Source organism: Jaculus jaculus, chromosome 7 (genome assembly GCF_020740685.1).
Source record: "Jaculus jaculus isolate mJacJac1 chromosome 7, mJacJac1.mat.Y.cur, whole genome shotgun sequence".
In the NCBI taxonomy this organism is placed as follows: domain Eukaryota; kingdom Metazoa; phylum Chordata; class Mammalia; order Rodentia; family Dipodidae; genus Jaculus; species Jaculus jaculus.
Window position 1 is genome coordinate 92,545,145 of NC_059108.1, and position 27,191 is coordinate 92,572,335.

General features: G+C 39.5%; 1 pseudogene; it reads left to right on the forward strand.

Moving 5' to 3' along the window:
• The first annotated feature begins 677 nt into the window (after positions 1–677).
• On the forward strand, positions 678–26,476 carry LOC101594308 (annotated as a pseudogene).
• Positions 26,477–27,191: the final 715 nt, after the last annotated feature.

Sequence of the window (27,191 nt, forward strand, 5' to 3'; positions counted from 1 at the left end):
ATCATTTATTTTTCATCTTACTTTATATACCTTTTTTAACCTAAAAGGCAACCCTGAAGGTAGATGTGTCAGTGGAGCGGGTGCCATCCATTCTAATATTTTTTCTATCTTAACTCATATTTTCTTCAATGTTTATTCACTTTATGCTGCTGTTAATTGTCCACTATTACTAGAATTTCTCATTGCATAAATTTGAGGAGTGAATATCAAGTATATATGAAAAATGGAAAACTAATGAGAAAAAAATCTTGATGCACTTTCAACCAGTTATCCACCCACCTCATATTACTTACAGTGCAGAACACTCAATTTTAAATGTAACTCTCCAATTCCATTGCTCAGAAAAATGAGACTATATATATATCATTACAATCCCCAGTGGAGATAATGAGAGCATATGCACAGCTACCACTATCCATTGAGATAATGAGATTATAAATACTGCACTCCTACAGCTTCCAGGTGTAATGAGAAGCTGCTGTGCTATGGTCATATTTCTGCAATCATCCTTGAAGCCAGGAGACAGTGAAGCTGTAGATAACCTAGTCAGGAAAAGAAATAGAGAATCATAGAAAAAAAACAAACAAACAGAGAATTGCTCATCACCTCAAGCAAAAAGGTATAAATGATGACAAAGAAACTGAATGCGTGAAAACAGCTGCTCTTCTTAGAGTGTCATGAACAATGAATGGGGTTATAAAAGAGGCAATGGCCAGCAATACTCCATTCTGGGGTTAAAGATCACACCAACAGCTCCCATAAAAGTGTGGTACAATGAAGAGCTTTCTGGAAAGACAAATGTATTTTTTTCTCTTTTCAATTAAAGAAAAATCACTGTCTGCTACATTATCATTACATGCCATCATGGGCACCAGCATTGATTTTCTGCCACCAGGGAATATTTATATTCCATAGATATGACCTCTTTCCAGAAAATAGTTATTTTGTGCTCACAAAAATTATGCAGAAATAAGTATTTCCAGACTCAATTTGGAGATGGGGTGAGGGGTTAATCACTCTGTAATACAAATTGGAAAATGTTTTATGTACTTCTTCTCAGGTTTGCCACTTAAAATTAAATCCACACAGTAAAATATGTCTGCAAGTGGAAAAATATCATTTTAGTTTGTGAAAGATGGGACTATATATGTTTTACCTTACCTGAATGTTTTAAATTGTGAGGTTTAAACCCTTGATCATTTTGAATCTTTGTTATGAAGTCAAATACAGAAACTGACTGTTTCACAAGGCCCATATATTAGTGCGGCTCTCACTTTTGGTCAGGTAAGTGTCTTTTTAAAGATGACTGTGAGTACTTGGGTAATTTAGCAGCAACCATAGCCAGGTCAGCCTTCATTAATGGAAGTCCATATTATTGGGCCCATGCATAACCTGCATCAATGCCACCATAGATACTTGGTTCATGGGCCCATTGTGTAATGACAGGGATGGCTGAGGAAAAAGGTTGACCACTATCTATAGAACAGGTCAGCTTATCTACTTGATTATTAATTTAATCCTCTGATGAGGTAACCTTCTGATGAGCATTAACATGGGACCCAGACACAAGTATATATCTTTTTCCCATTCTGAGAGGTCTATCTGCACACACCTTACCCAAATGTCCTTCTCACCAATTTTCCAACTGTGCTCCTTCCAAATCACAGATCATCCAGCCAACTCATTGGCTATAGCCCATGAATCAGTGTATAACCACATGTCTGGTCATTTTTTTCTTCCAAGAAAAATGCACAACCATGCGTACTGCCCAAAGTACTGCCCATTGTGAAGACTTCCCTTCACCATAGTTCTTTGGCATTGTCCCAGAAAGAGGCTATAATGCTGCAGTTGTGCACGTCTGTGAGGTGCCTGCATAATGCTCTGATCCATATGTAAATCATGCCCTATTCCTCTCCTTCTCAATCAATTGATTATAGGGCACACCCCATGATACCATAGATGCACGCTTGGGGACAGAAGGCATTGTAACAGGAGTAAAAATGATAGGCATTTGAGCAACTGCTTCATGTAACTTACTTGTGCCTTTAGGGCCTGCTTGAGTCCAGTTATGTATATAACACTTCCACTTGATGATGGGCTGATGTTTGCCCATCCAACTTTATGGCCTGGTGGGTCAGATAACACCTGTATAACAATGGACAGCTCAGGTCACACATCTTGATAGCCTGTTGTCAAGCATTCAGTTTCCACTAATATCCAGTAGCAGTCCAAGAACTGTCTAACAAATGGGGAATAATTGTTTGCAGATGATGACTGGAACTTGCTCCAGAATCCCAAGGGCTTCCACGGGAGTCACCTATGTAGGCCTGCCAAAGGTTCCCAATGTTATCCCTATCTACCATCAACACCTCAAGTACTATTGGATCTGTTGGATCATATAGCCCAAGGGGCACAGCAGTCTGCACAGCAGCCTGGACCTGTTGAAGAGCCTTCTCTTGTTCTGGGCCCCATTGAAAACTACCAGCTTTCTGAGTCACTTGGTATATAGGATGGAATAACACACCCAAGTGAGGAATGTGCTGCCTCCAATAGGCCTACTAGACATTGTGCTTCTTTCTTCATGGTAGGAAGTACCATTAGATCTGTTGGATCATATGGCCCAAGGGGCAGAGCAGTCTGCACAGCAGTCTGGACCTGTTGAAGAGCCTTCTCTTGTTCTGGACCCCATTGAAAACTACCAGCTTTCTGAGTCATTTGGTATATGGGATGGAATAACACACCTAAATGAGGAATGTGCTGCCTGCAATAGACCTACTAGACATTGTGCTTCTTTCTTCGTGGTAGGAGGGGCCAAGTGCAATAATTTACCCATCACCTTAGAAGGAATATCCTTACATGCTACTGAACTCCAAGAAAAAAAAAAATTGAGGTAGGGCCCAGGCTGACTGGAAATTAACTATGTAGTCTCAGGGTGGATTCAAACTCATGGCAAACCTCCTACTTCTGCCTACTGAGTACTGGGTTTAAAGGTGTGCACCACCATGCCAAGTTGAACTCGTAGAAATTTCACTGAAGTAGAAGGTTCTTGAATTTTGGATGGGTTTATTTTGCATCCCCTGATATGCAACTGCTGTATTAACAACTCCAGAGTGGTTGCCATCTCCATCTCATGTGATCCAGTCAGCATAATGTCATTGATACAATGGACCAATGTGACAACTTATGGAAGAGAGGGATGACCAAGGTCCCTGAGAACTAATATGACACAGGGATGGAGAGTTAATAACCTTGTGGTTAAACAGTAAAGTTGCACTGCTGACCTTTCCATCTGAAGGCAGATTGCTTCTGGTGGTCATTATGGATAGGTATGGAGAAGAAAGCATTTGCAAGATCAATAGCTGCATACCAGGTACCAGGAGATGTGTCATTCTGCACAAGTAAACAAACCCCATCTGGTAAATCAGCTGCAATTGGAGTCACCACTTGATTAAGTTTCTGATAATCCACTGTCCTCTTCCAGGTTCTACCTGCCTTCTGAACAGACCAAATAGGAGAATTAAAGAGAGAAGTGTTGGGAACCAACAATCCTGTGTCCTTCAAGATATTGATAGTGGTCCCACAACCTGGGTCTGAGTTCCTTGTGCTGTCTGTGTGTCAGTGTGCATGAAGGTATGGAGTGAGTAGGCTGGATCCATGTCTGGGTTTCTCCCACTTCCTTCTTGGTCTGAGTTTCTTGCACAGTCAGTGTATGGGTGAATGAAGCAGTCTGGAGTGAGTAGGCTGGATCCATTGCTGGTCCCCTCCCACCAGCCAGGTCTGAGTTCCTTGAGCTGTCAGTGTGTGGGTGGGCACAGCAGTCTGAAATGAGTAGGCCAAACCTATTTCTGGGATCCTCCCACCTCCTTACAGGTCTGAGTTCCTTGCACAGTCAGTGTGTGGGCAGGGGCTGAGGTCTGGAGTGAGTAGGCTGGACCCATATCTGGGCTTCTCCCACCTCTGGATCTGACTTTCTTGCTCATTCAGTGCATGGGCAGGCACAGTGGTCTATAGTGAGCAGGATGGACCCATTTCTGGTCTCTTCCCACTGTCTGGGTCTGAGTTCCTTGCACATCAGTGTGTGGACATAGGGTGAGTAGGTCAGACCCCTATATTTAGGCTCCTCCCTCCTCCCCAGTCTAGGTAGTGTACACTGGTCTATGTCCTACAGGGCTCAGCACAAAGTAGGCCAGATCCCTGTTCCCTGACTCCTTCTAGTCCCATGGTCCTGGTAGGTCCCATTGTGGCTTGCAAGGGGAGGCCTGGACCATGTGTGAGCTATGGAATCAGGCCCTTTCCTGTGGTATCTTGACTGACCACTAAGTACTAACACCCCTGTTCACTTGAATCAGGTGAATGGGACAAAGGACACAAACTTATTTACTCCTCAATCAAATAGTATTCCTAAAATTGGTAGATAACAATGCAAAAAAGCCAACAAGGGCTGGAGAGATGGCTTAGCAGTTAAGCGCTTGCCTGTGAAGCCTAAAGACCCTGGTTCGAGGCTCGGCTCCCCAGGTCCCACGTTAGCCAGATGCACAAGGGGGCGCACGCGTCTGGAGTTCGTTTGCAGAGGCTGGAAGCCCTGGCGCGCCCATTCTCTCTCTCCCTCTATCAGTCTGTGTCTGTCACTCTCAAATAAATAAATAAATAATTTAAAAAAAAAAAAAGCCAATGAAACTCAGAAAACTGAGATATATCCACTTAGGATGCCTAGTACGACTACAGAAGTATCCAGTGAAATCATAGAGAAATCAACAGAAATTCATTCCCAAAATGAAAACACAACAACCAATGAGACATTGATAAAAATACAAATTCTGAACTTGAAGCAAACTATCAAAGAACCAACAATGATATCAATGAAATCGAAGAGAATCCTCTCCTAGAACATTCAGCTGTTGACAGTAGGCTTTACATGATGAAGAAAATATTAGAACCCTCCAAGGAGATATGAATAAATTGAAGGTAGCTCAAAAAATAGAAGACCTCAACAACTGGTTGATTAAGCTTAATGATGACTTGATCAAATGCAAGAATGAACTATAAGAAGCATCAAGAAAATAAGAATTTAAATTAAAATTGTGATGGACATTATACAAAACAACACAACAGAAAACAAAAATCAGATAGAATTTATGAAAAACTCTCTAGAACCACTCACCAACAGAGTTACTCATGTGGAAGACAGAACCTCTTATGTTGAAGATAAGACAGAAGAAATTGATGGGGAGGCCAACAGCTTTTCTAAGTTCAAAAATTCAAGTGAAGGGCTGGAGAGATGGCTTAGTAGTTAAGCACTTTCCTGTGAAGCCTATGGACCCTGGTTCAAGACTTGATTCCCCAGGATCCATGTTAGCCAGATGCACAAGGGGGCACACACATCTGGAGTTCATTTGCAGTTGCTGGAGGCCCTGGTGCACCCATTCTTTCTATCTACCTCTTTCTTTCTTTGTTGCTCTCAAGTAAATAAATAAAAATAACAAGAACAACAAAAAAAAAAATTCAAGTGAAAAGAATACAAGAGAACTGTGGGACACTCTAAAATGACCAAACATCTGGATCATGGGTATACCAGAAGGAGAGGAAATCCAGACCACAGGCATAGAAAACATACAAAACAAAATTATTGAAGAAACTTTTCTGAATCTTGCAAAAAAGAGGCCCATCCAGATATAAGAAGCCCACAGAACACCAAACAGGCAGGACCAAATAAGAAACTCTCTAAGACATCATAGTTAAAACACTTAAAAATGAAAGCAAAGAGAGTGTTAAAAGCATCAAGAGAAGCTGGGCATGGTGGCACATGCCTTTAATCCCAGCACTTGGGAGGCAAAGGTAGCAGGATCGCCATGAGTTCGGGGCCACCCTGAGACTACAAAGTGAATTCTAGGTTAGCCTAAGCTAGAGTGAGGCCCTACCTCTAAAGACCAAAAAAAAAAAAAAAAAAAAATCAAGAGAAGCAATTTACAACACACAAATGATGTTATTAGAATAACATCAGATTTCTCAGTGGAAACCCTGAAAGCCAGAAGGGCCTGGAATGGAACACTTCAAAGTCTGAAAAACTATGGCTTCCAACCCCAGCTGCTTTATCCATTGAAAGTATCCTTATGATAGATGGTAAAACAAAACTTTCCATGAAAAAGTCAACTCTAGGGCTTGAGGGATGGCTTAGTGGTTAAGGTGTTTGCATACAAAGCCAAAGGTCTCAGATTCAATTACCCAGGCCCATGTTCACCAGATACACATGGTGGTGCATGCATCTGGAGTTTGTTTGCAGTGGCGAGAGGCCTTGGTGCACTCATTATCTCTCTCTCTGTCTCCCTCTTTCTTAAATAAGTAACTAAATATAAATTTTAAAAAGTCAACTCTATCATTATATAAACACAAAGCAAAACCTACAGAGAATACTGAGGGAATACCCCACAGAGAACAGTCAAACAACCAATGTCAAGATCCAAAAGGGAAGAAGAACACAATAACCAAAATAAACCAGGCTCAAAAAAGTACATTACACAAATAAGCACCCAACCCCATACAATACCCCATCATGGCAGGGATTAATTAAAGGCACACAGTAATAACCTTAAATACTAATGGTCTTAACTCACCCATCAAAAGGCACAGGCTATCAGGATGGATCAAATGACTGGATCCTTCTATCTGCTGCCTTCAAGACACCCACCTCACCACTAAAGATAGACATCTCCTCAGGGTGAAAGTTTAGAAAATGTATTCCAAAGAAATGGAAATAGAAAACAAGCAGATGTTGCTATATTACTATCTGATAAAGTAGACTTCAAACCAAATGTAATCAGAAAGAACAAACAAGGTTATTTGTTACTTATCAAGGGGATGATCCAACATGAGCACATCACAATCATCAATATATATGCCAAAAACATGGGGGCAGCACTGTTTATAAAATAAAATATACTAGTCAATAAAACAGAAATAAACACCAACACCATCATAGTTGGAGACTTGAATACTCCACTATCATCAATAGACAGATTATCAAAGCAGAAAATCAACAGGGAAATAATAGAGCTCAACAACATCATAGATCAACTAGACCTAAAAGTTATCTACAGAGATTTCCACCCCAACTCTTCACAATACACATTCTTGTCAGCAGCCCATGGAACTTTCTCCAAAATTAACCATATGTTAGGGCATAAAGCATGCCTCCATTAAGTCAAGAAAAAATGAAGTAACTTCCTGTATCATGACAGATCACAATGCTTTAAAGCTAGAAATTAACAAGAGACACATCAAGAACTCCACCAACTCCTGGAGACCAAACTGCACACTTTTAAGCAATGAATGGGTTGTGGAAGAAACCAAAATAGAAATTGTAAAATTCCTAGATTTGCATGATAATGAAGACACAACTTATGAAAACTTATGGAACTCAATGAAGGCAGTCATAAGGGGAAAATTCATAGCCTTAAATAACTTCATTACAAAGACAGAGAGATCATAAATCAATAACCTGACTATTCACCTAAAGGCACTGGAAAAATAAGAAGTATCAACCCAAAGAGCCATAAACAGAAAGAAACAATCAAGTTTAGAGCAGAAATTAATAAATTGGAAACTAGGAAAACAATTTTAAAAATCAACGAAAAGAAGAGCTGGTTCCTACCTGACTCCTTTTCTGAAGCTCACAGCACCCTACTACCAAAACCAGATAGAGATGCAAAAAGGTAAGAAAATTATAGGCCTATATCCTTAATGAACTTAGATGCAAAGATCCTGAACAAAATACTTGCAAACCAAATTCAACAACACATAAAAAGCATTATCCACCTTGATCAAGTAGACTTCTTTCCAGGAATGCAGAGATGGTTTAACATATGGAAATCAGTCAATGTAATACACCACAAGAACCATAAGAACCACATGATCATCTTAATCGATGCAGATAAGGCCTTTGACAAAATACAACACCACTTCATGATCAAAGCACTGGAAATAATAGGCATGAAAGTTTTATATCTCATACAACAGCAGCTATATGTAAAGCTCCAAAAGCCCAAATAATTCTTAATGGGGAAATACTGAAGGAATTCCCACTGAAATTGGGAGCAAGACAGGGGTGACCACTCTCACCACTGCTCTTCAGCATAGTTCTAGAAGTATTATCCCAAGAAATACGACAGGAGAAAGAAATAAAAGGGATTCAAATTCGAAAGGAAGAAGTCAAGTAAGCCCTATTTGCAAATCACATGATCCTGTACAGAAGTGACCTGAAAGTCTCCATCCCAAAACTTCTAAAGGTGATAAATTCCTTCAGCAAAGTGGAAGGATGCAAGATCAATGCACCAAATCAATAGCTTTTCTGTATGCAAAGGACAAATATACAAAGAAAGATATCAGTGAGGATGCCCCATTTTCAATAGCAACAAAAAAATTAAATACCTTAGAATAACACTAACATAGGATATGAAATAACTATATAATGAAAACATCAAACACTAATGATAGAAATAGAGGATTTAAGAAGATGGAAGGACCTCCCATTATCCAGGATAGGTACAATTAATATTTTAAAAATGGCAATTTGAGAAAAAGCAATATACAGATTTAATGCAATACCAATAAAAGTGCCAGCATTGTTTTTCACTGAGACTAAAATGATGATCTCAAAATTCATATGGAATGGCAGAAGGCCTCAGATATCCAAACATATTGGCAGGAAAAAAAAAAAAAAAACCACCTCTGGTGATTCTGATCTAAAGCTATTACAAAGCCAAAGTGACAAAAACAGTATGGTACTGGAAGAAAAATAGAAACATAAACCAATGGAACAGAATTGAAGACCCAGACTTTAGGGCATGCAACTACAGCTGCTTGATCTTTGATAAAGGTGCCAATAATATAGACTAGAGAAATGACAGCATCTTCAACAAATGGTGTTAGACAAATTGGAAAACCATATGTAGAAAAATGAAATTAGGCCCACTCATTTTGCCACACACAAAAATGAAGTTGAAGTGGATTAAAGGCCTCAATATAAGACCTGAAAATCTTCAAGTACTGGAAGAAAAAATAAAAAGCACTCCCCATGATATCAAACTGGGAAAAGACTTCCTGAACAAAACTCCAGTAGCCAGGAAAATTAGACAAGCACTCAACCAATAGGAGCTCATGAAGCTAAAAAGCTTTTACACAGACAAACATACCATAAACAAGGCCAATACATTACCAACTGGATGGGAAAAAATCTTTGCCAATTATACCACAGAAGCCCAATATATAGAATCTATAAAGAGCTCAAAAAATTAAGCAGTAAAAATATCAAACAACCCACTCCAAAAGTTGGGCAGAGAACTATAAATAAGAAGTTCTAAGAGGAAGAATTACAAATGGGTCACACACACTTAAGATGTTCAACATCCCTAACCATTAAAGAAATGAAATAAAACAACTGTGTGATTCCACCTTACCCCAGTAAGGATGGCAAACATTAAAAAATCAAATGAAAACAAATGTTGGTGAGGCTGTGGTGAAATAGCAACCCTCATTCACTGTTGATGGGAATGTGACCTGGTACAACCACTGTGGAAATCAATGTGGGAACTCCTGAAAAGGATGAACATAGAGTTAGCAGCAGACCCTGTTATTCCCTTACTGGGAATTTACCCTAAAAGCTCCACATCTCAGTTCAGAAATATTTACCTAACCATGTTATAGATGCTCAATTCATAATAGCTAAGAACTGGAATCAACCAGGTGTCCATCATTGGATGAATGGATAACCAAGATATGGTATATCTCCATGATGTAATTCTACTCAGCAGTAAGAAAAAATAACACATTGAAAATTGTAGAAAAATGGTTGTACTTGTTACAGATCATTTTAAGTGAACTCACACAATCACAGAAAGACAATCACTGCATGATCTCACTCATTTATAGTCCCTAACTTGGATCAGCCCAAGTTGAAGACATAACTGAATAGCATCTTAAGGCTTGGAGAGGGTAGGGCTTGGGAGAAGAGAAAGGATGGGGCAGGTGCCAAAAAAAAATCTCAACCCAAATTGAACTGGTCCGATAGAATCCATATCCTGGAAATCAGACTAGTAGGTGGAACCCTCAAGCAGACCTTAGAAGGAGCACCTAAATCAAAGGGCCCTGGAGAGAATAAGAAGAAACCTAACCTCAAACTTCTCCTGTGTCTCTTTCTTCTCTGGCTTTTTCTTTTTCCTTGGTGGTGGCCTGTAATTCCCTCTTAGATTGGCTAACATATATGCTCAGTGGAAAGGAAACCAAATCTGGAACTGGGAAACAAGTCAGCAGCATGTCCAGATAATGATTCTGCTTTCCATTGTCAAGCTCCACTAACCTTAGACTATGAGAATGTCTAAACCCTTTTAATTCTCTCTAAATTATTAATAGTTATCCCATTTAACTGGCGCTGATTTTACTCTCCTTTGGAGAATCTGCTTCCCTTTTTCAGATGGGAACTTGACCTGAGGAGATAAAATACACAGCATGCTACACCCTGCCCCAGCTGAAACCACACAGGAATTGGGGAAATGAGCAAGAGTGCTGCTTTCATAGCTAAGTTGATATCAGAACAAGGGTGATGGAGAAAGATACTGAGGACACTCATCACCTACAAACCAGACATCTAAATGCACCGAAGTGCCCATCACTGAAGTAGACTAAAAATGCTCCCAACATGGCTCAGGGAATTTTGTGGAAGATGGTATGGAAAGATTGTTAGATCCACAAGTTGAGACATTTTGCACAGAGACCTTTCCATTCCCTGATAACTGACTGCTGCCCCCATAATGCATGACCCAAGCTCTCCATGAGGTTTATTTGTATCCCCAATGAGGAAGGCCTCTTCAGAAAAGGGGCAGGAAAGAGGATCAGGATGGTACCAACATGTGTTTACATAGAAAATATGTCTATATCTAATAAAAAAAAAGAGATTTATAGTGGTATTAATTTCTATAATCATTCCACGGAAAAAATACTGTGTTTGGTTCACTATTTTCACTGGTATTGATAGATTCAATGGCTTCAATTTCTCCTTTTCAACAACAATAGCCCTTATTACACAAGTCAGGAAGAGAATGTGGAGATTATGCCAAATCCTAAGTTTATATGTTCTAATTATCCATTCTGGGACTGGAAAAATAACCATAGGAAGAGTTGGAGGGCCCACTGTCAGCCTAACATTTGCCACAACCGTATTTATCACCTGACCTTTGCAAGCACCTTCTTAAACTTATGGGTCATGATGCTGTTTGGGGTTTCCTGTAGTCAATGTCAATTCAGAGCCAGTGTCCAGTAGTCCCCCAAAAGTCTGACTACTTTCTTCGCCCAGTATACAGTTACCCCAGCAAAACGACATAGGTCTTTATGGGGAAGGACTAAGCTTAATAGCAAAACTTTTAGAGGCTTTAGGAGGGTCCTTCCATGAGATGACCTGGCCAGTCCTTCAATCAAGGGGCTCAGGATCTGTAAACTGGCTCAGGTCTGGAAATTTCATCAGAATTACCTCAGATTCCTCAATGGAAACCCTGAAAGCCAAAAAGGCCTGGAATGGAACACTTTTAAGGTCTAAAAATTTATGGATTCCAACCTAAGCAACTGTACCCAACAAAAGTATCCCTCATAATAAATAGTGAAAGAAAAATTTTCTATGATAAACGTCAGCTCTATGACTATATGAACACTAAGTCAAACCAACAGAGAATACTTCAGGATATAATCCACACAGAAGAATCAAACAACCAATCTCAAGAGCATATAAGAACAAGATCACAATAACTGAAACAACAGCAGGCTCAAAAAAGTACAAAGCACAAGAAAGCACCAAACCCCCATAAGGCACACCCTCATGGCAGGTATTAAGCTGAACCTTACAGTTATAACCTTAAATAATAATGGTATTAACTCCCCCACTAAAAGATATAAGTTAAGAGGGTGGATCAGAAAAAAATGGGCCCTTGTACCTGCTGCTTTTAAGAAACCCACCTCACAACTAAAGACAGAAATCTCCTCAGGGTGAGAGGATGGAAAATAATTTTCTTTCTAAGGAAATGGAAATAAAAACAAGTGGGTGTTCCTATATTAATAGCTAATAAAAAGACTTCAAACCAAAAGTAATCAAAAAGGACAAAAAAGGTCAATTCTTACTCATCAAGAAAATGGTCCAACATGAGAACATCACAATCATAAATCTATAGGCACCAAACACAGGTGCCCCACAATTTATAAAACAAAATCTACTTGACATCAGAGATAAACAGTAATACCATCATAGCTAGGGACTTTGGTACTCCCTTCTCAATAAAACATCCAAGCAGAAAATCAGCAGGAAAATTATAGAGCTCAACAAAACCCTAGATCAACTTGACCTAAAAGACATCTGAAGAACATTCTTCCCAACTCACATTCATGTACACATTCTTCTCAGCAGCCCATGGAACCTTCTCCAAAATATATTAGGGCATAAAGCATGCCACCATATATATTCAGGCAAATTGACATAATTTCCTGCATCATATCAAATTGCAATGCTTTAAAGCTAGAAATTAATAAGAGATACACTAAGAATTCTACCAGCTCCTGGACACTGAACAACACACTTTTAAACAATGAGCAGGTTGTGGAAGACATTGTAAATTTTGTACAACTGAATGATAATTAAAACACAACTTGCCAAAATTTATGGAACACAATGAAAGCAGTCCTAAGAGGAAAAAGTCACAGCATTTAAATCTTTAAATAACAAAGAAAGAGAAATTCCAAATTAATAATCTAACCATCTACCTACAAGCATTGAGAAAACAAGAAGAATCCAACCCTAAGAGCTTCAGATGGAAATAATCAAGATAAGACCAGAGATTAATGAATTGAAACTAAGAAAACCACTAAGAAAATCAATGAAATGAGAAGTTGGTTCTTTGAAAAAATAACAAAAAAAAATTATAAACCCTTGGCTGATTTAATAAAAACACACAGAAGTCTCAATATTAAAAAATCAGAAATTAAAAAGAAGAGGTCATAAGAGACATCAATGAAATGGGCCGAATCATCAGGACTTACATGCAAAACTTCACAAAATTGGATAATCTTCAAGTAATAGATTAATTCCTAGACATATACCTCTTACCAAAACTAAACTCAGAGCAAATTAATCTCTTAAAAAAGCTAACACATTCATCAACATTAAAAATGTAATCAATATTATAAAAAAAGGGCTGGAGAGATGGCTTAGTGGTTAAGCGCTTGCCTGTGAAGCCTAAGGACCCCGGTTCGAGGCTCAGTTCCTCAGGCCCCATGTGAGACAGATGCACAAGGGGGTGCACATGTCTGGAGTATGTTTTCAGTGGCTGGAAGCCCTGGTGCGCCCATTCTCTCTCTCTCCCTCTATCTGTCTTTCTCCCTGTGTCTGTCACTCTCAAATAAATAAATAAATAATGAACAAAAAAATATATAACAAACAAACAAAAAAATGTAATCAAAAACATCCCCCAAAATAAAATTCCATAAAAAAATAGAAAAGTCCAGGATCAGATGGCTTCTTAGCCAAACTCAATCAAAGCTTCATTGAAGAATTGAAACCAATTTTTCTGAAAGGGTTTTACATAATAGGAGGGCAAGAAATGCTCCATCACTCCTTTTATGCAGCTAGAATCATCCTAATATCAAAACCAGAAAGGGATACAATAAGAAAATAAAGCTATAGGCATATATCTCTGATGAACTTATATGGAAAGATCCTGAACAAAATCCTTGTAAATGAATTCAACAACACAATGAAAGCATTATCCACTTTGACTAAGCAGGATGCATCCCAGGGATGCAGAGATGGTTCAATAATGAAAATTAGTCAACCAATACACCACATAAACTTAATCACAAGAACCACATGTTCATTTCAATAGATGCAGCTAAAGACATTGAAAAAAATACATCACTTCCTGTTCAAAATGCAGAAAAGAATAGGAATGGAGTATTTATAACTCAATGCAATAAAATCTATATAAAGCACCTAAAGCACAAATAATAATTAATGGAAAAAGACTGAAAAAGTTCCCATTGTGACTGGGAACAAGTCAGGGGTATCCACACTCATCACTGTTCTTCAACATAGTACTAGAAATCCTAACCCAAGCAATGAGACAGAAGAAGGTAATAAAAGGGAAACAAATTGGAAAAGAAGAAGTCAAGTTAGCACTAATTGTAGAAGCCATGATCCTATACATAAGTGACCTGCAAATCTCCACATCAAAAGTTCTAATGATGACTCATTCCTTCAGAAATGTAGATGGATACAAAATCAAAACACAATAAATCAGTAATTCCTCTATATGCAAAGAACAAAAGTACAGAAAAAAAAAATCAGCAAGGCTGTCCCATTTTTAATGACACACAAAAATATCAAATACCTTGGACTAACACTAACCAAGGGTGTGGAGGACTTATATGATGAAAGCACAAAACTACTCAAGACAGAAATTGAGGAGGACTTGAGAAGATTGAAAGACTTCCCATGCTCCTGCATAGGTAGAATTAATATTGTGAAAATGGCAATTCTATCAAACAACATAGAGATTTAGTGCAATACCAATTAAAATTTTCATCATTATTCCTCACAGAGATTGAAGAAAATAATCTCAGCATTCATATAGAAATATAGAATGGCAGCAGGCCTCAGATGACCAGACATATCTTCAGGAAAAGAAACACCTCTGGAGGTATTACCATACCCAACCTAAAACTACACAACAAAGCAATAGTAACAAAAAGAGCATCATACTAGCATAAAGATAGACATACAGACCAATGGAGCAGAATTGAAGACAAAGGCTTAAGTCAAGTAACTATAGGTACCTCATCTGTGACAAAGTGGCCAATAATTTAGACTGGAGAAAAGACAGCATCTTCACCAAATGGTGCTGGACAAATTGGATAACCACATGTACAAAAATGCAACTAGAACCACTCATCTCACCATACACAAAAATCAAGTACAAATGAATTAAAAACTTCAAAATAAGACCTGAAACTCTTCAGTGACCAAAGGGAAATAGGAGGACCTATTCATGATATAGGATTGGGAAAAGATTCCTGAACAATATTCCACTAGCCCAGGAAATTAAACTCTCTCTCCACCAATGTGATCTCAGGAAACTAAAAAAGCTTTTTCAGAGATAAATACACCATAATCAGAGCCAATAGATTACCACAGAATGGGAGAAAATTTTCACCAGCTATACCACTGACAGGGGCCTAATATATAGAAACTCCAAAAAATACAAAAAAAAAAAAAAAAAAGCCAAAACAACGAATCAATGAAAAAAAAAGCAAATATATCACTCAAAAAAAATGGGGCAGTGAATTTAATAGGGAGTTTTCAGAGGAAGAAATACAAATGACTAATGCACACTTTAGAACTAGGGAAATGAGCAAGAATCCTGCTTTCTTAGTTAAGCTGATATTAGCACAAGGATGATGGAGAAAGATACTGAGGACACTTAACATCTACCAAACCAGAGCTCCAGATGATCCTAAATGCCCACCACTGAAGTAGACTTAAAATGCTCCCAGCATGTATCAGGGAATTTTGAACAAGATGGGGTGGAAAGATCATTAGATCCACAAGCTGGGATTTTTGCAGAGACCTTTCCATTCCCTAATAATTGACTGTTGCCCACATAATGCATGACCTAAGATCTCCATGAGGTTGATCTGCATCCCCAATGAGGAAGGCCTCTTCAGAAAAGGGGTAGGTAGGAGAGAAAGTTTGGTGCCAACATGTGATGTTTACATACAAAACACATCCATATCTAATAACAATCTTTTAAAATTTTTCAATGGGAAGGGAAAGGAGGAAAAGAGAAGGCAATGATCACTATGATCAAAATACATTGTGTATATGTATTCAAATTGTTAATAATGTTTTTTTTTTATTTTTTTTAAACTTTTTTATTTATTTATTTGAGAGTGACAGACACAGAGAGAAAGACAGGTAGAGGGAGAGAGAGAGAATGGGCGCGCCAGGGCTTCCAGCCACTGCAAACGAACTCCAGACGCGTGCGCCCCCTTGTGCATCTGGCTAACGTGGGACCTGGGGAACCGAGCCTCGAACCGGGGTCCTTAGGCTTCACAGGCAAGCGCTTAACCGCTAAGCCATCTCTCCAGCCCGTTTTCTTAAAATTATTTTTGTTATATTTTATTTGAGAGCGACAGACACAGAGAGAAAGACAGATAGAGGGAGAGAGAGAGAATGGGCACGCCAGGGCTTCCAGCCTCTGCAAACGAACTCCAGACGCGTGCGCCCCCTTGTGCATCTGGCTAACGTGGGACCTGGGGAACTGAGCCTCGAACCGGGGTCCTTAGGCTTCACAGGCAAGCGCTTAACCGCTAAGCCATCTCTCCAGCCCAATAATGTTTTTATTTGAAAAAAAATTGGCTCTGAGCTGTAACTCCCAATAACAGTAATTGGTACCACCCCTGATAGAGCTATTGATCACAGAGATTTACAAGGTCCTTAAAAGAAGACAATCTGGGCTGGAGAGATGGCTTAGCCGTTAAGTGCTTGCCTGCGAAGCCTAAGGACCCCGGTTCGAGGCTCGGTTCCCCAGGACCCACATTAGCCAGATGCACAAGGGGGCACACACAGCTGGAGTTCGTTTGCAGTGGCTGGAGGCCCTGGCGTGCCCATTCTCTCTCATCTCTGCCTTTCTCTCTGTGTCTGTCTCTCTCAAATAGATAAATAAAAAACTTAAAAAAAAAAAAAAGAAGACAATCTTCTGTCATAGCACTTGATTACCTGCTTGAGGTAAAAGGTAAGACCCTACTGTTGAAGACTCCATATGCTGCTGACATAGAACATGGAGAGAACTGGATGGAATCCAGAAGAAAGCCAGTCCCCAGACAGTCTATCTACTGCTGGAGAGCACTACATGAGCTGCTGCCAGCAACAGTGTGAACAAGCAGGGCTCTAACCTTCTCAGAAGCATCCAGCCTGACAAAATGCCTACACTAGTGAAATGGTTACCCACAGCCTTGATTGATAATCATTGACTTTTTGATTGGCTATGAGATCTGCTCAGTGAAAAGAAATCCATATTTGGAACTAAGAACCAGGTCTGCATCCTATGAAGACAAAAATTGTGTCCTCCAATGAAAAGCTACCACTAGTCATTGGCTAAATGAGGGGTTACATCCGTCAAACTCTCCCTAAATTAATAACATGTAACCAATTTAACTTATGCTGACTTCATTCCCCACTGGAGAATCTGTTTTTCTTTTTCAGAAGGTAATACAACCCAAAGAGTTAAACTACCACTCACATTTCAGCCATGGCCCAAGTGAAATCAGAGAGGAATTGGGGAGACAAGCAAGAGTGATGCTTCAATGGTGTGCCTGACAAGCAGTGGCAAGGTGAAGGAGGCAGAAACTGAGTATACTCAACACATACTGTAAGGTTGGGACAGGCCCCCAAAATGGAGTCACCAAGGATAGCAGTATGGTGATACAGACTTATGCACATTCCTCAATAACTTCCCACCATTATCCTTTCCTTGCCTAACAATGCCCGAGGTCATGGTTTCCTACCCCCTTATCTCATAAATTGCCTGCTCACTGTTCTGGTCTCACACCCTAGCTATTTGAAATGGCTAATGTAAAGAATAAAGAAGTTATTTTCCCTTCCTCACTTTCCCCCAATAAAGAAATTTTATAAAGTGCACTATCTGGAATCTCAGATTGGCTGTGCTCCACTTTTGAGAGTCAGACCTGGCAGCTCATGTTTTTTTATGAGTAAAAGCTTTCATCTTTGCCTCAGAGTGGTTTTCATCATCTTGGTCACTCCTGAACCTTACTTCTGATGCTCATGACCCTGATAGGAGGCTTCCAGTTGCCCTCTTGGGTGGCCAGAACTTCTTTCCCCTGACTAGACCACTGAGCTGCCACTTTACCCTCTGAAAGCTTTGGACCATCTCTGCCTGGTACCAACTTTCACACCCACCACAATTCAGCCTTGCTCTTCTTCCCTTCTCCATCTCCTCCCTGCTGCTCAGAAAGTGTCCCTCTCAGGTTGGCCTGCTCTCATCCTTTAATCCTTACTCATGGAAGCCATTCCAGTCTGCCAAGCTACACCCCCTTGGTTGCTTTTGGGCTCCAATCCCAGGTCTTGAGAAAGACACACTCTTGACATCTTGGGTCTCTTGCTCTTGGGTCTACAGTACCCTAAAAGGCACCTTTGGCTTGGTTACACCATCTTGGGACACTTTCCTCTTCCCTGTCCAAATATCCTGAGAATTGTACTTTTGATTTCCAAATTCTCACTGATTTGAAAAAAATAAAAAAAAAAAAAACCTCTGCCAATGTACCGGCAAATGGTTTGAAATACCCTATTTTTCACTTGTGTGCACCTTCTCTCTGCTCTATGTGCTCTTCTCACCAGGTATTTATAGCCAAGGTCTCAAGAATGTACTCTCATTCAACCCCTCCCCTATACTCATCCTCACCCCCTGATTTTGACCTGATGCCTTAGATGACCTCTCTCCAACAGCTCCTCTGGCTCCTCCAGCTTCCTCAGCCTCTCCTGAGCCCCTTCCTGCTTACAAGGTTAGACTTTAGTCTCTGGAATTTTAAATAGGATAGAAATTTAAAATGAGAATGCGCAAAGGAAAATGGTTGTCTAGAGTCTAAAAGTTCACATAAAATGAATGTTTGAGTATGGGTATGTATGTGGCTCACAGCACTAAGGCTGCTGAATGATTTCTGTCTGAGCAGTGCCATTTCATTGTGGGGGATGTTCTCCACCAAGCCCACTTAATGAGAAGGCAAAGCCTACTTTTACTGCTGAGTGTCCCCCAAAAGAAACAATAAAAATAATTAAGATCATAGACAAGAAAAAAATACAAGATTCTCCTACTCTTACAGAGTTGTAAAATGGCAGGATCAAAAAGCTGCTTTGTCGCTCTGAGGGAAGTCCAAAACTCTGCCTAGAATTTAGGAGTCAAAAAAGAAAAGGAGGGGATTCTTCTTAGCTTCCCTGGCTTGCAGAGCCAGGGGGCTGCAAGCACAGGGAATCTCAGGATCCTGGCCCCAGCATGATGATGGGTGAACAGATGGGGACTTCTTATAAGAAATTTGTAACTGTTTTTGTTTGCTTTCTCTTTCTATGTGTCTATGTAACTATTAACAGACCACAGCCTCAAGATTTATGTTTAAAGGCTGGAGAGATGGCTTAGCAGTTAAGCTCTTGCCTGTGAAGCCTAAGGACCTCAGTTTGAGGCTGGATTCCCCAGGACCCACGTTAGCCAGATGAACAAGTGGGCTCACATGTCTGGAGTTTATTTGCAGTGGCTGGAAGTCCTGGTGTGCCCATTCTCTCTCTCTCTCTGTTGCTCTCAACAAGTAATTAAAAATAAACAATAACAAATAAAGATTTATGTTTAAATTTAGAAATACTCAATATTGAGTTTGTAAGAAAAATTTTAATAATGTTTAAATCTGCTTTCATATTTTTAAAAAAATGTGTTTCAGGAAAGTTATAAGAAACAAAATTCTATAATCAATAAATGAGAACATCAATATTCTTATTTTGGATAAATAGTATAAGTGAAATCTAGTCTACTCTTTTTAAAAAGGTTATTTCAAAAGGCTTTTTATTAAAAATCTTATGATAAGGACAATGAGCGTTTTTGTTGATAGTTATAAGGTGAACTGACTAAAAGAAAAACTGGATAAAAAAAACTAAATGTTAAGAATGTTTGATGAAAAGATTGTTGCAGAATGGTTAATACATTGTGACATAACAATATGTAGATGAATGTATGAGTACAGTATGTAGATGAAGATATGAATAAGCTTAAACAGAAAGTTAAAGACAAAGTAGTTAATCAGATTACAGACTTCTTGAAATATAAAATGACTATTAGCCTAAGGCTTACATCAGACTAACAACGTATGGCCCTGGCCGGTAGCAGGTTGCTAGGGTAGTCAGGTTTTAAAATTAACTTTAACTCATTGATGTTAATCTGGTCATAATAATGGTCATGGAAGACTAAATTTAGAGTACCCAACCAAATTAACTAGGTTACTCTATTTGTCAAACTTTTAACTAAATCTTAAGGTTGCAATTGACTCATTAATATTTAATTCTCTCCAAGGTTATTATGTATAAAACCCTGCATCAAAAAAAATCTCACAGAGGAATTATTTAATCTATTTTCCCCTATTTTATAAGATAAATAGACAACATTTGAAACATTAAACAGTATTTATCTGTCACACACTTGAAACTGTTTATATTATGGTGAACAGTAATAGAAAATTCTAAACAAAGTTATATATCATTAAAGATGTAATTCCTCAATTTTTCCAACTATCAGTCTTAACACTTTAAATTTAACTTATGTCATTACTGAACTAGTTTACCAAAGTACCATAGCAAAAATTATAGAGTTGATTAAAGTTCAAGTAATTATAAATTATGCCATGAAATTTTGTGTATGTTTGGAATTCAATATTGTTCTATTAAGTTAAAAAATATTTCTTCCCAGCACTTGGGAGGCAGAGGTAGGAGGATTGCCATGAGTTCGAGGCCACCCTGAGACTACATAGTGAATTCCAGGTCAGTCTGGGCTAGAGTGAGATCCTACCTCAAAAACCCAAAAATAAATAAATAAATAAAAATTCTTTTTGGCTTATTGGTTAAAGGTGCTTATTTACAAAGCTAGATGCACATAGTGGAGCATACATTTGGAAATTGTTTACAGAGGCAAGTGGGCCTGGCATGCCCATTCCCCCTCTTTTCCATGAGACTTATCTCCTTTTTGCATTAGATCATGGCAGTTTAGTCTAGTTCTATTCTCTGTGTAAGTTAGATATAGATGAATTAATTTCAGAAACTGACTTATAAATTGGATGGATATTGTTTTTAACTTTTAAAAGTGCAAAAATATCCTCTCTCTCTCTCTCTCTCTTTCTCTCTCCATATACATACATACCATATATATATATATATATATATATATATATATATATATATATATATATGAAAAATATGTATATATACATATGTATGCATAAATATCATATAAAAATATTCTAATATTGATAAGCTTTAAAAATTGTAAGTTTTCAAGTCATATTTAAGCCAGAAATGTTACTACATAACATAGATTTCTTGCTTATTTTCAATTCTGTTAGCAGATCTTTTGTTCATAGTTTACTCTGTGTAGCCTTATGTGCCTTAAATATGTGAACTGTACTTTTTGTTAATATCAGACTTTTCCAGCTATCAGAATATTGTAATTTGGTTTATACAAAGCCCATGATGTTTGGCTGTCAATAATAATACATCACCATGCCTGGATAAAGCTCTGTAATTTTAAAATGGTTCTTGTCTTGTTTCTGCTAGTTTTTTTTTTTTTTGTTGTTGTTCATTTGTATTTATTTGAGAGTGAAAGAGACAGAGAAAGAGAGAAAGAGAAAGACAGAGAATGGGCACGCTAGGGCTTCCAGCCACTGCAAACGAACTCCAGATGCCTGCGCCCCCTTGTGCATCTGCCTAACGTGGGTCCTGGAACTGAGCCTCGAACCGGGGTTCTTAGGCTTCACAGGCAAGCGCTTAACTGCTAAGCTATCTCTCCAGCCCTCATGCTAGTTTTTATGGATGACTATAAGTGAGGTTATAATCTAAGACTTATAAAAAGTGACTTATTGTGATTTTGTTCTTAGAAAAACTGGAAAAGCTCCCCATGTCATAGGAAAATCCACTGTATACAAACAATGTTATTATAGTTTGTTTAAGCTTCATGTAACAGTCACAAATATTTCTTTAGTTAAGCCTTGAAATTGTTCAGTGGTAAAAGGTATTTATTTAAGAAATTACTTTGTGTCTGCCATATTGTCTCTAATGTATGTTAAAATCAGGCTTGCTTACCTCAACAATGACCAGGTTTTAGTTTATTCTTAAGCTATGTATAATCAGTCTCAGTCAAGTTTACACTTAATTAATTGTCTCATTTCTGGTATCTTAAGTTCATCGCTTATAGAGATATTGATACTTAAGACATGTTTCCTGTCCTGGAAAAATAATCTTAAATTGCTCTTCTACTTCCAGTTTGGGGGGTAATTGGTACTTGCATTGGTAATTAGACTAGCCAATGTTGTTTTCAAATACAGATGCCAAATTTATATACTGTCTTGTCTTTTCCTGGCATACAATTTCTAGGTTAAATCAATTGCCTTAAAGTTACTGAAAATGCTTTTAGGGCTACTACAATGTTCTGCCTATACTTATAACTGACAGATGCTTAAAAAGATAGAATGTGTATGCTTTCTATGTCCCAGATACAGCTTACACTGTTACCTGGCAACTAAACTCAAATATTAATCAGAATAATTTAAAGCTACTGTGTCATTCTGTAACCAGATCTGCTTTGCTAAGCAGATATGTTCTTCACAATTTTTACTAATCTGTTTTGCTAATCATATATTACAGTCTCTCTTAGTGATTAATAACCATGTGTAGAAGACAAAATCTATTGGAAACATTGGAGTTAACAGATAAACCAATAGCCGGGCATGGTGGCACACACCTTTAATCCCAGCATTTGGGAGACAGAGGTAGGAGGATCTCCATGAGTTCAAGGTCACTCTGAGACTACATAGTTAATTCCAGATCAGCCTGAACCAGAGTGAGACCTTACCTCGAAAAACCAATAATAATAATAATAATAATAATAAAAGAATAACCACTATTTTGGTTCCTGCTTCCAGGTCAGAAGGCCACAGGAGATTATGGAACACTTGCTAAACTCTAGCCTCTGGTAAGTTACCTGTCTTCATGATCAGAGAGGATAATATGGAGACCCAGAGATAAATTCCAAGTCAGTGTATCTGCAACAGCAGAGTTACATCAGAGGGAAATCATTCCTCCAGGATTCCCAAAAAAGGGAAGGCCACTTCAACAACGTGGCCTGGACTTATCCTAGCAGATGACAATGCTGAGAGTCATAGAACTCCTCACATGTCCGTAAGTCTCTCCTTCAGAGCCATTATTGACCTCCAAAATATACAGTTAATTCTGATAGCCTACATGGTCTTAATCAGCCTGTAAGAAAAATATAACTACAAAATATAACTGTAATATAAACAAAGATTCAGACTATTAGGCTCCCCTGTCTGATGCTGGCTTACAATACTAAACTCTAACATTAACTCATGCCTTCTGAGTCTGCCTGTTCCTGATTACTTCTGAACTCCACTTACCCTGGCCCCAGCTCCTCCCACTTGCCTTAGCCAGAATCAGAGCTATTCCTCCCCACCCACCACCCACCCCTTTTCTTAGCTCTTACCCTATCTCATCCAGGGATAAGTACATTGCCTCCACAACAGACATTCTCAAACTTAAACTCTCTTGTGTTCCTACTCTTCTCCTGATCCCAAAATGCTCTTCTTGAATACACTGATGCCCCCTCTGCCTCTTCTGTCTTGCCCAAAGCCACCTATCACTCACCTCTGAATGCTCATCCTCCCTTTATGTCTGGCATTTTGATGTCATAGCTGTTGACAAGAGTAACAAGCTCCTTAATTCTCCTTTTTGTCTTCTCATGGGGTGCACAGAGTCCATTTCCATCACCTTCTCTATAACAGGTGTCACCACCAACTGCCCTTAAGCCAGCTCAATACAGGGATGGTACAAGAGAAGTCTCTGTTTCATTGTGGACCAAGTTGTAACAACATGCTACAACAGCACTACTAATCTCACCACTCTGCCACCTCTAGCCACCATGAAATTGCCTCCTCATCACCTGTCCCGAAGGGATACTCATAGAGTACGTTATCCAACCTCTCCCATAAGAACTCATTGCCCCTATGATCAGCAAGAAAATATTAACCTTCGTCTCTTATCATTAACAAAAGGCTGGAATGTTAGGTTGTGACAGGGCCCCAAAATGGAGTAACCAAAGACAGCAGGATGGCGACAGAGACTTATCCACATTCCTCAAGAAACCATCCAGCCATTATTGCTTTCTTGCCTAACAATGCCTGAAGTCATGATTTTCTGTCCCCTCATCTTGTAAGTTGCCTGCTTACTATTCTGGTCTTATACCTTAGCTATTTGAAATGGCTAATGTAAAAATTAAGAAGTTCTTTTCCCTTCCTCACTTTTCCCCAAATAAAGAAGCCCTATAAAGCACACAATCTGGAATCTCACATTGACTCTGCTCTGTACTTGAGAGTCAGTCCTGGCAGCTCATGTTTTTCCTGAATAAAATCTTTAATCTTTGCCTCAGGGTGGTTAGCATAGTCTTGTTCACTCCTGAACCTTACACATACCAAAACAGAAATACAGATACTCCTAAGAACTAATCACTCAAGTAGACTTAAAGCATACCAATCAAGGCTCAGGGAATTTTGCAGAAGAGGGGATAGAAATATTTTAGGAACCAAAGGTAGGGATGTCATTGTCAGAGGCATTGCCTCCATCCAATAACTATTTGCATAACCCACAACACCATGGAGAATTGCAGCTACCACATTGAGGAAGGTTCCCACGATATTGGGGGCAGGGAGGAGGACAAAGATGGTTACCAACACATTTTATGTATCCATACAAATTATGTTCTTAATAAGAATAAATAAGGAGTGCCGGTCACGTGGCCGAGGCCTGCGCACGCTCCTTCCGCATCTCCGGATCCCCGGCGGCGTAGTGGGAGAGACGTCCCCGCACGTCGCTGTGGGCCTCCACGTGAAAGACCGAGTCTGTTCTCCAGCCCGACCCTGCCGCCCGAACGCAAGAGCCGGGCGAAAGCAGATCGGAAAGCCGGCGCGACGCCGGACCTTCGGAAGACCCACAAGAGGCCGGACCGCAGAACCAGGCCCGAGAGCGGCGGGAAGTTTCTAAAAGCCGTCCCGTCATCTCAGCGGACACCGTCTGCCCGGTCGGGCGCGGCAACCAACGCGGCCGCGGCCTCGGTGTCCGCGGAGGAGGAGAGCCGGCTGACGCTGGGGAGGACAAGCCGGCGGCGGAGCGCTGCCTGGAGGAGCTGGTTTTCGGCGACGTTGAGGACGACGAGGACGCGCTGCTGCGGCGGCTGCGGGGCTCGCGGGGTCAACATCATGGACACTCAGATGACTCGGAAGTGGAAAATGAAGCAAAAGATAATTTTCCTCCTCAGAAGAAGCCAGTTTGGGTAGATGAAGAAGATGAAGATGAGGAAATGGTTGACATGGTAAACAATCGCTTTCGAAAAAATATTATGAAGAATGCCAGTGAAAGTAAACTTTCAAAAGATAAGCTTCAAAAGAGACTGAAAGAAGAATTCCAACATGCCATGGGAGGAGTACCTGACTGGGCAGAGACTAGCAATAAACGGAAAACATCTTCAGATGATGAAAGTGAAGAGGATGAAGACGATTTGTTACAAAGGACTGGGAATTTCATATCCACAGCAACTTCTCTTCCAAAAGGAATCTTAAAGATGAAAAACTGCCAGCATGCTAATGCTGAACGGCCTACCACGGCTCGGATCACATCAGTGCAGTTCCATCCTGGTGCACAGGTGGTGATGGTTGCTGGATTAGATAATGCTATTTCACTGTTCCAGGTTGATGGCAAAACAAACCCTAAAATCCAGAGCATATATTTGGACAGGTTTCCAATATTTAAGGCTTGTTTTAGTGCTAATGGAGAAGAGGTTTTAGCCACGAGTATACACAGCAAAGTTCTTTATGTCTATGACATGCTGGCTGGAAAGTTAATTCCTGTGCATCAAGTGAGAGGTTTGAAAGAGAAAAGAGTGAGGCGTTTTGAAGTCTCCCCAGATGGATCCTACTTGCTTATAACAGGCGTTGCTGGATTTTCTCATTTGCTGTCAATGAAGACCAAGGAACTGATTGGTAGCATGAAGATTAATGCAAGGGTTGCAGCATCCACATTTTCTTCAGATAGTAAGAAAATATATACATCTTCCGGGGATGGAGAAGTGTATGTTTGGGATGTGAATTCAAGAAAGTGCCTTAACAGATTTGTTGATGAAGGCAGCTTATATGGATTAAGCATTGCCACGTCGCGGAATGGACAGTATGTGGCCTGTGGCTCTAACAGTGGCGTGGTAAACATATACAGTCAAGATTCTTGTCTCCGAGAAACAAACCCAAAGCCGATCAAAGCCATAATGAATCTGGTTACTGGTGTTACTTTTATGACCTTCAATCCTTCTACAGAAATATTGGCAATAGCTTCAAGAAAAATGAAAGAAGCCGTTAAATTGGTTCACCTTCCCTCCTGTACAGTATTTTCCAATTTTCCAGTTATTAGGAAGAGTAATATTTCCCGTGTTCAAACCATGGATTTTTCTCCCAGAGGTGGATACTTTGCCTTGGGGAATGAAGAAGGCAAGGCCCTCATGTATAGGTTGCATCATTACTCAGACTTTTGAAGACATTATATAAGATCCAGTTGATCCCAGCAGAGAATGTCGGAAATTTTCCCAAATTGTGATAATATTTGGATAATGGTTTGTGGAACTGGCTCTTTTTATATTAACAATGGTGTCTTAATAAACACATGACAACTTTGAACTGAACTGAAAAAAAAAAAAAGAATAAATAAGTGAATTAATAAAAATAAAACTCCTCAAGATCTTTAGGGGTGTACATAACCTCCTCTATGAGTCGGGCTTTCTCTATAACCTTAGAGGCCTGTCTATCCTTATGTCTGGCTATAGGCCCAGAGGTGAAGATGAGTGTGTACTGAGGAGCACCTCCTGCAGGGATGGTTCCTCAGACAAGGAAGGATTAGTTCCCTCAGTCAAGGATGGACAGGGCAATACTTAAGGGTGTGAGGTAGGGATGCAACTGCTGCTAAGGGAGAGGAAGTCACATTATCATGCAAAACAATTTCTTCAGAATCTGAGCCTATTCAGTGTCCCAGATTCTTGAGGGTCTTCCCACACATCCTGATCTCCATTCATAGTATCCTACTCTTTGCCCTCACTTTAACTCTTTCTTGGTACCCCCTAAGATTGGGATTTGTGTTACAAATTAGTCAATCTTACAATAATAGCTTGGGGTTTAGTTTTCTTCAGTTTGAGCCCTGGCTACAGAGAAGACACTCCTCCAGCACACCCTTGGAAACCTTTAGATTCTGTCTGTGGGTCTTAAGCTTGGAATTTTTTTTTTTTTTTTCC